At 43.2% G+C, this 8310-nt stretch overlaps 1 long non-coding RNA gene across 2 annotated transcripts; it reads left to right on the top strand.

The window, feature by feature from the left end:
* The first annotated feature begins 1371 nt into the window (after window positions 1-1371).
* On the top strand, window positions 1372-4483 carry LOC125508995. Of its 2 annotated transcripts, none has more exons than XR_007283901.1 (2): window positions 1372-1888; window positions 2066-4483. It is a non-coding gene; the product is annotated as an uncharacterized LOC125508995 (long non-coding RNA). The 2 variants fall into 2 exon arrangements; XR_007283902.1 differs by having other exon boundaries at window positions 1981-4483.
* The last annotated feature ends 3827 nt before the right edge of the window (window positions 4484-8310 follow it).

The following is an 8310-nucleotide window of genomic DNA, read 5'->3' as shown; positions in this document are numbered from 1 at the left end:
CCGTATATACGTACGTGGCCGTATTTACTTTCTTGCACCCTGGCCGTTGTACGTATGTGTACATGCTACATGCGCGCCTCTAGTATGACACGTGCGCGCCTCTACCACGACACGTGCGCGCCTCTACATCGAACAGTATGTACGTACACGTTCGCGACCAGAATGACAATGCTACGTACGCTTTGACCAGGTGTGTCCCGATTGTTAGGCACTTCCTTACGTGTGAAGATGTCGCTGGTGGGTCCCAGCAATCATGGGGGTGAATCATTTTTTTGCCCGTAATATGGACACACTTCCTTGCGTGCGAAAATGTAGCTGGTGGGTTCCAGCAGTCAGGGGGGAAACGTTTTTTTCGGGAAATACGGTGGCCCATCCGGTGGGTCCTTGCTGTCAGATGAAGGAATCATTATTTTCTACGTAATAAGGAGGCACTTCCTTGCTGCAGCCGTGGACCCAACTGTCAACCTCTCCATGTACAGTACTCTTCTGATGGAAGTTGGTCGTTGACCATATTGACCACGCCGCGCTGAGAGCATTATGGCGGTGGACGACGGCGAGGCCTAGGAAGGGGACGACACAGAGCCGGAGAAGACGCAGCAGTGGAAACCCACGCGGACAGGAGTACGAGGGTTCACTTGTTCGGCTGTGGTGTGAGCCTGCCGTCACCGCAGGGCCTGGCCAGCTGTGGGAGCAGTAGGGGGCGGTGAGGCCTCCACGGTAGCACAGCCGGCCACGGGAGGCAGGAGCAGGCGGCACGACCGGCGCTGCTTTGGGCGGCTGGAGCAATAAGACCAGAGGTTGAAGAAGCACTACGGCCGTTGGATAGACATCGTACGGTCACTGGAGCTAGAATCATTCATATTGACTAAGTTGACATAGCCCTCCGTCTCCGTCAACTTAATAGGCCCATAAATTAGCCTCCCATTATGTTGGGTCCCAGCTAGGAGGGAGAGTATTCATTTTTTGTGCGTAATAAAGAGGCATTTACTCGCGTGCGAAGATACACCACACCACAAAACTTGATTGGGGATAATTAACTGTCGAAAGAAATACTAGAATAAGGGCAAACTGTCTGCCGAGAATCTAGTTACTGCTGGCAGAGGTACTTAAAAGGCGGAAACACTGCCGGAAGAACTTTAGTTTTTTTTTTTAGAAGAACCGGGAGAACTTTAGTAGTAGCAAGGACACATGCACTGCCGAAAATATTGTCCACATTTTAGGTCATCAAATCTGCCGGCATAACTAAATCACGGCCCACTGTCGGCCGGGCTATCCATGGAGCGAGACCAAAAATAATTGGGCCCATACGCGCGCTGGCACGGGAGAAAACGCGATAGACTTTTTTTTTGCTCAAAAATAGTTATAGCCGCCGCCCAATGCTTGCCCAAATCGAACCCTCTAGAGTCCAGACCCATCCTCCTCCTCCTCCGCCGCCGCCACCGCAGCCGCCGACAAGAGCCCCTCTGTCCTCGACAGCGCCCTCCACCGCCGACCCCCTCCGCCGACCTGGTGACCCCCACTGAGATCGATGCCGCCGGTGCGTCGAGATCGGCCTCGCCTCCGTCCACACGGATCTGGTGTACGTGGTCAACGTCGTCTCGCTCCCTGCGGCACCACCCTAGGACAGGTCGACGGCGCCTGTGCGTTGAGGTCGACGTCGCCTTGATCCCCAGCACGAGATCCGGCGACGAACTCCGGGCCTCTTGTCTCAAGTTAGCCGTGCCACCCCACGCCATCGCGCTGCTCTTCTCCGCGACCCTCCACGCGGACGAGCGCTATCGGGCTCCCCACCATGTCTCTTACCACACCGACGGCGACCGCGGTGCCTGCTCCCCACTACGCTAGTACAACATGTTGCTCAGATCTGTCATGGTGAAACGCGATGCAGGTATGCTTTTCCTTACAAAGGTTGTGAAACTCTTCTTTTCTGATGGATGAGAACTCACGAGATATTGCCGATTTATCTTCTCATTGCTGTAGATTTTCCCTCCCTTCCACCGAATTACTACTGGGCTCCAAGTCTTTCTCATTGCTGCCTCTGTATTTTGCTTCCAAATTGTTGCAGGTGCTATCAGTGAAAGGATTGGGGACTGGTTCTAGCAGTGGTAGGTTTGTTCCAGGAATTCATAATGCTCATGATTTGCCACACTCATGGCACTTACTACTTAAAATGTTTCTCCATTTAATCAAGCAAGAATAGTTCTTCGAAACATTTTATCGTTTTAATCTTCAGACATCTTGGTAGGAAGCAGCATGGAATGTTTGCAGTTTTAGTTTAGATTGTACATAAAGGCCTCTAGATATGTTCTCTGTCAGTCAAAACTTCTAAAATGATCTATGCACCATGGCAGTGGATACTTCTAAATGACTGCAACATGTTCTAGTAAGTCTTATTAGTATAGGACGTTCAATAATCTTTCGGTGCTAAACAAGTGGATGCTACAACTTAATACTAAATCAGTAAAACACTTTGGGAGTACTACATGGACAAAAAGGTATTTGTATTGTGCTGTTTATCCCCATTGGTTGATCGATGTGAGATCATCTAGTTCAACTGTCATCACACACATATACTACTACATGGAAGAAAACAACTAGCTAGAGAACTTGTTTACGCCTCCTTTCATTTTGCTGCAAGACAGACTGAAAGTGGACCACTCTTCTAGAGTTTAAATGGTACTCCCTCTGTCCCATAATGTAAGTATTGTCAAAAAACGTCTTACATTATGAGACGGAGGTAGTATAATATGTTGGTTTTCTACGGTTCCTTTATCTCCAATCTAGTTTTTACTCAATATAAGTTACTATTTCATAAGAATAACATGAAGCACTGATTCTTATATGTTCCATGTATTATGACATGACAAGTAGTCACTAGCAGCTAAGCAAAGGCTACAACATGCTCGGAGGAGAAGTTTGAATGGAGGCAGGGAATACACTTTTTTCTGTGAATGCAGAGAATACACTTTGTAAGGCATATATCCAACCTGAACTTCTTGTACTCTGTTGAGCCCTTGGGTCTTGTGAACCCGTATTCATGTGCCGTATAGAATACTTGCACGTGCAACTCCCTAAGAAACCAAAACAATTTGATGTTTCCTGTGAGGTGGTAAAGAAAATTAACCACACACTTAAAAAACAACATGTGTGTACTAGTAGTATCGCGTACATGCTGGAGCTACTAGATTAGTACGTACCCCCTCCGTTCCTAAATATTTGTCTTTCTAGAGATTTCAACAAGTGACTACATACAGAGCAAAATAAGTGAATCTACACTTTAAAATATGTCTATATACATCCGTATGTTATAGTCCATTTGAAATCTCTAAAAAGACAAATATTTAGGAACGGAGGGAGTACATGGTTGTTAAGATGAGGCTGCATGCATCACTTAAAAAAAGAGATGATTAGTACGTACTTGTAGCAAGCATCCCAGCTAGCTAGCTACTTACATTTTAATCTGCATCCATTTTAGTCCATTTTAGTCTGCATCCATTTTAGGTCATTTTAGTAAACAACAAAATCAGGTGAAATGAGAATACGGAGGAGAAATGAAATAGCCTACATCCATTTTAATCCAATAGCAATTTTGCCAAAGGTGACCATGGCAAACATTTTATCCTGTTAATTACAAGCACATTATTTGAACGAGCGCTTTTATTGTTGGTGGCTTATTTTTATGCCCAACAAGTTGGGTGCTTTTCTTAATGGGTAGGTCATAACCTCAACCTTCAGGTTACTATAAACAAGTTTGGAACGACAGAAATATCTGATTTGTTACTATTACTAGAATGAAACGCGTTGTGTACAACTGTACATCAGTCTGATTCAAATCCTTTTCATCTCCAATGAATGAGCTTTGTACAACATCAGCCTTGATTTAGACTCCACGTACTGAATAGGTTCATTGCGTTCGTTGCTTCCGCCAATGCCCAATAGCAAGGGAAATGAACAAGGCCTTAGAACACTTGCCCTTATATGATGTAAAGATTACATTTTTATTGGGCCATCTTGTCCTTCAAGTACTAGTAGCATGTTTATGTTACAACAGCTTTATTGTGCTATGAGAGCTCTGTTTTGAATTTCTGGTCTGTGCGGGTTTGCCAAAGATACACTGGGTGATCTACAAGCTTCTGAAGGTTTGGATGATCTACAAGTTAAGGCTTGGATCACCTACAAGCTGTTGAATGTTTGCAAGACCTACAATTAAGTTGATGGAGTGGTTATGTAATGTACCTTGTTTGTTGAACCTGGTGACATTGGCACGTGCTGCTCATTTTGGTGGTTGTTTTGGCACATAAGCCACTGTATGCTCTTTTTGGTTGGGTGACGCACCTAGAAACATATGTACTTCTCCCTTTGTGGCACCACTTCATTTTTTACTGTGTGGCACACCTAGAAACATATATGTGCTCCTTTTGTGGCACAACCTGTATATATATGGTTGTCATGTTTCTTAAATGAAGTTTAAGGTTTTTGATGAGGCCTATATGTTGCTTTGAAGTGTATGCATAAATTGTGTGATCTGGCCTGAGTGCTTGAACATAATGAATGTGTATTACATTAGGGCTTCCTATAACACTTTGGTAGTGAAATCAGAGTAGTGGCATAATAACTACCGGGTAGACATGCTTTTGCAGGCAATAGAGCTGCCGGCGATTGTAGTTTCATGTGCCTTGACCAATCTGCCGGGAGAAGTGGACTGCCGGTAAATACATGGGCTAAGGCAAAAAAACTGCCGGGACAAGCAATCCCCGGTAGCCATTCTTGTGGCAGAGCTGTTAGCGGTGGGAACGTTCTTTTCGTGAAATACAGAGGTCCTTTCGATGGGTCCCAGATGTCAGGTGGAGGAATTATTATTTTACGCGTAATAAGGAGGCATTTCCTTGCGTGCGGCTGTGGACCCAACTGTCAGCCTCTTCACGTACAGTCCACTTTAGATGCATGTCGTTAACCATGTTGACCACGCCGCGTCGAGAGCACCAGGGCGGTGGACGACGACGAGGCCTAGGAAGGGAACGACACGGAGCCAGGGAAGACTCGACAGTTGTTTCCCACACGGAGGGTAGTACGAGGGTTTACTGGTTTGTTTGCCGTCGCCGGAGAATAACAACAGGTGTGGGTGAGTAGAGGGATAGCTAAGCGATGGGAGTACGGTGGGGCGGTGAGACCTGCGCGGCAGCACAGCCGGCAGCGGAAGGAGGGAGCAGGCAGTCCCATCGGCGCTTGTTTGAGTGGCTGGACCAGAAAGAGCAGAGATTTTAGAAGCACGACGGCTGTTGGATGGACATCCAACAGTCACTGCTTGTGCGTCAGCCTTTTTTTAGGAAAGCCTCAAATCTGTGGAAAACAGCATATAGCCCATCTGTCATTATTTCTAATAATTTACAGCCCATTTGCTAATTCTTAAGGTTTTTCTAGAGCCCATATTCTTTTTGTTAGCATTACAGCCCATATTGTGGCCAGGGTTAAAAAATTATATGAACTTTTGCATATTTCGATGCGGTCCGAACTGTTTTTAATCCGAAATTTCAAGTCACATTCAAACTGATTCTAAAAATAAATGTATATCAATATAAAATCTAACAAATTGTTCACGCATAAAAATCAATGCAATTTAAAATCTTGAAATGAAAAATAAATAAATTTGAAAGTAATTGTCGATTTGATGTGTTTTAAAAATGTATAGCCCATTTCTCATTCCTGATAGGCTATTTTCCCGGCCAGCTGAATGAAGCTCTCCTCGTCTTGAAAGATTTACAGCCCAATAGGCATGACAAAGTGACTTGACAAATCACAAAAAAACTGGGCTAGCCATTTTTAGAAAAAAAACTACTGGGCTGGTCTGTGGTAAACATAAAAGAAATGGCTGTTTAGACAGGCCAGAGTGCCCTGCACAGCCCAGTTGACACCCTGCTTCCGTCTCAAAAACAAATTAGATAAACTAGTCGCCAACCCGTGCATTCGCACGGGCTAGCATGCAATACAACTTTCTACGATATGGGAATCTACAATAGTTTTTGTGCAATGGCTTGTCTCCTATAAAAGAACTACAAATGTACAGACAAACTAAATTTACAACTATTTAGTAATTACAAAAGATGACAATATGAAAAGGTCGCATGCATTTGAAGTATAATCATTACATAACTTTTGAAATATAATCTTCAACAATATAATATTGGCTACATACAGTTTTTGCATAATGCATGAAATTATGATAATGTTATCAACGGTTACTTTCCATAATGCAAACAGTAAATTGCAAATTTACTATGTATTTAAATATAACATATAGAAACATTTCTTGCTATTTTTGCTCAGATTTCTAATGTAAACGCCTGGACACAAATTTCTATTTTCATGGGAGACTTATCTTGTTCCATGTTTATTTTGACAGGTCTACACCCATATTTTAGTTATATTTTAAAATACTGAGGCTAATTAAGTTCACATTTGTACTTTTTATAGTATTAGAATTGTGAAAGCAAACATTTGATAGGTTGAAGTGGTGTGTCGTTACATATTAACTTCTGTCTTGTCCGTCAAGTCTTAAAATAATCTAGTTAGTTTTTTTCTTACACTTTTTTTTGATTTATCATTAATACTAAACATAAATAATTTTGAACCGGTATGTCTAGCTGGTGTTCTGAGATGGTTAAGTTAAACAATCTTTCTCACAAAAGCAGTCAAATATAGTAATACACAATATACATTCGACATAATTCAATGAGATCGCACAATATTCCGTTGGAAAATAAACTCCACATTGTTCTTTTCACCATGACAGATCCCACAATATTCTTCAATATAGAACATTGTATTTTTTAGATCAGTGGTACTATCACTTGTTTTTGTATATTGAATATTGCACATTTGATAAGAGAAAATGAATTTTTAGTTGTATTTTATGCCAATCACTCAAATTTCTAAATTTTGTAGTTGTAAAAGAAAGTTACAGAATAAAATAAACATTCTCTCACTTTGTATATTTATCCACAAAAATGATACAAATAGTCCTTAAATATAGAATATACCATTATAAATAAGAATAGGGCCTTTTATATTTGCATGATCTAAAAAGATCATGGTCAACAATAAAAAATCATAAGTAGGAATGGCATACCATAGAAAATCGAAATGTGTTGTGTACAACTGTAACACCCTCGATGCGACTATAGCTCCTACGTGTCGAGGCACGACTTACATACATAATCGCATTGAAGGCATATGTCGCAAGTAAGTTAATCTTTACACATCCCATGTAATATAATAATAAAGGGGAGAGAACACAGTTGGCTTACAATCGCCACGTCAATCAAGATACATAAATAATATTACATCATTCAAAACACTCATGGCCCGACTACGGCGTCAAAATAAAAGATAACCCAACATGCGACATGGTCCCGATCACCCCCAGCAGGGCACCACTACTGATCATCAGGAAAGGAAACATAATAACGTTGAGAGTCCTCGTCGAACTCCCACTTGAGCTCGAGCGCGTCACCTGGAGCGGAATTATCAGGCCCTGCATCTGGTGTAATAGTAATCTGTGAGCCATAGGGACTCAGCAATCTCGCACCCTCGCGATCAAGACTATTTAAGCTTATAGGTAAGGCAAGGTAAATATAAGTGGAGCAGCAGCAAGCGACTAGCATATATGGTGGCTAACCTGTTCGCAAAAGAGAGCGAGAAGAGGAGGCAAAGCGCGAGCGAGAAACTAGAAAACAACCTGCGCAAGCATTACTCCAACACCGTGTCCACTTCCCGGACTCCGCCGAGAAGAGGCCATCACGGTAACACACTCAGTTGATTCATTTTAGTTAAATTAAGGTTCAAGTTATCTATAACCGGACATTAACAAATTCCCATCTGCCCATAACCGCGGGCATGGCTTTCGAAAGTTCAAATCCCTGCAGGAGAGTCCCAACTTTGCCCATGACAAGCTCTCACGGTCAACGAAGGAATAGACCTCCTCCCAAGACGTTCCGATCAGACTCGGTATCTCGGTTCTTCAAGACAACTCCGACAATGGTAAAACAAGTCCAGCAACACCACCCGCTGTGCCGACAAATACCGATAGGAGGTGCACATATCTCGTTCTCAGGGCACACCGGATAAGCTAAGCGTACGGGAGCCAACGTAACCCAAGTTGCCAAGGGACGGCCCCGCATGGTGCTCTAGGTTGGACCAACACTCAGAGGAGCACTGGCCCGGGGGGTATAAATAAGATGACCCTTGAGTCCGCGAAACCCAAGGGAAAAGGCTAGGTGGCAAATGGTAAAACCAAGGTTGGGCATTGCTGGA

This window comes from Triticum urartu, chromosome 5, assembly GCF_003073215.2.
Source record: "Triticum urartu cultivar G1812 chromosome 5, Tu2.1, whole genome shotgun sequence".
NCBI lineage: Eukaryota > Viridiplantae > Streptophyta > Magnoliopsida > Poales > Poaceae > Triticum > Triticum urartu.
Note: the sequence above shows the minus strand (reverse complement) of the source record. Positions and strands in the feature narration are given on the sequence as shown.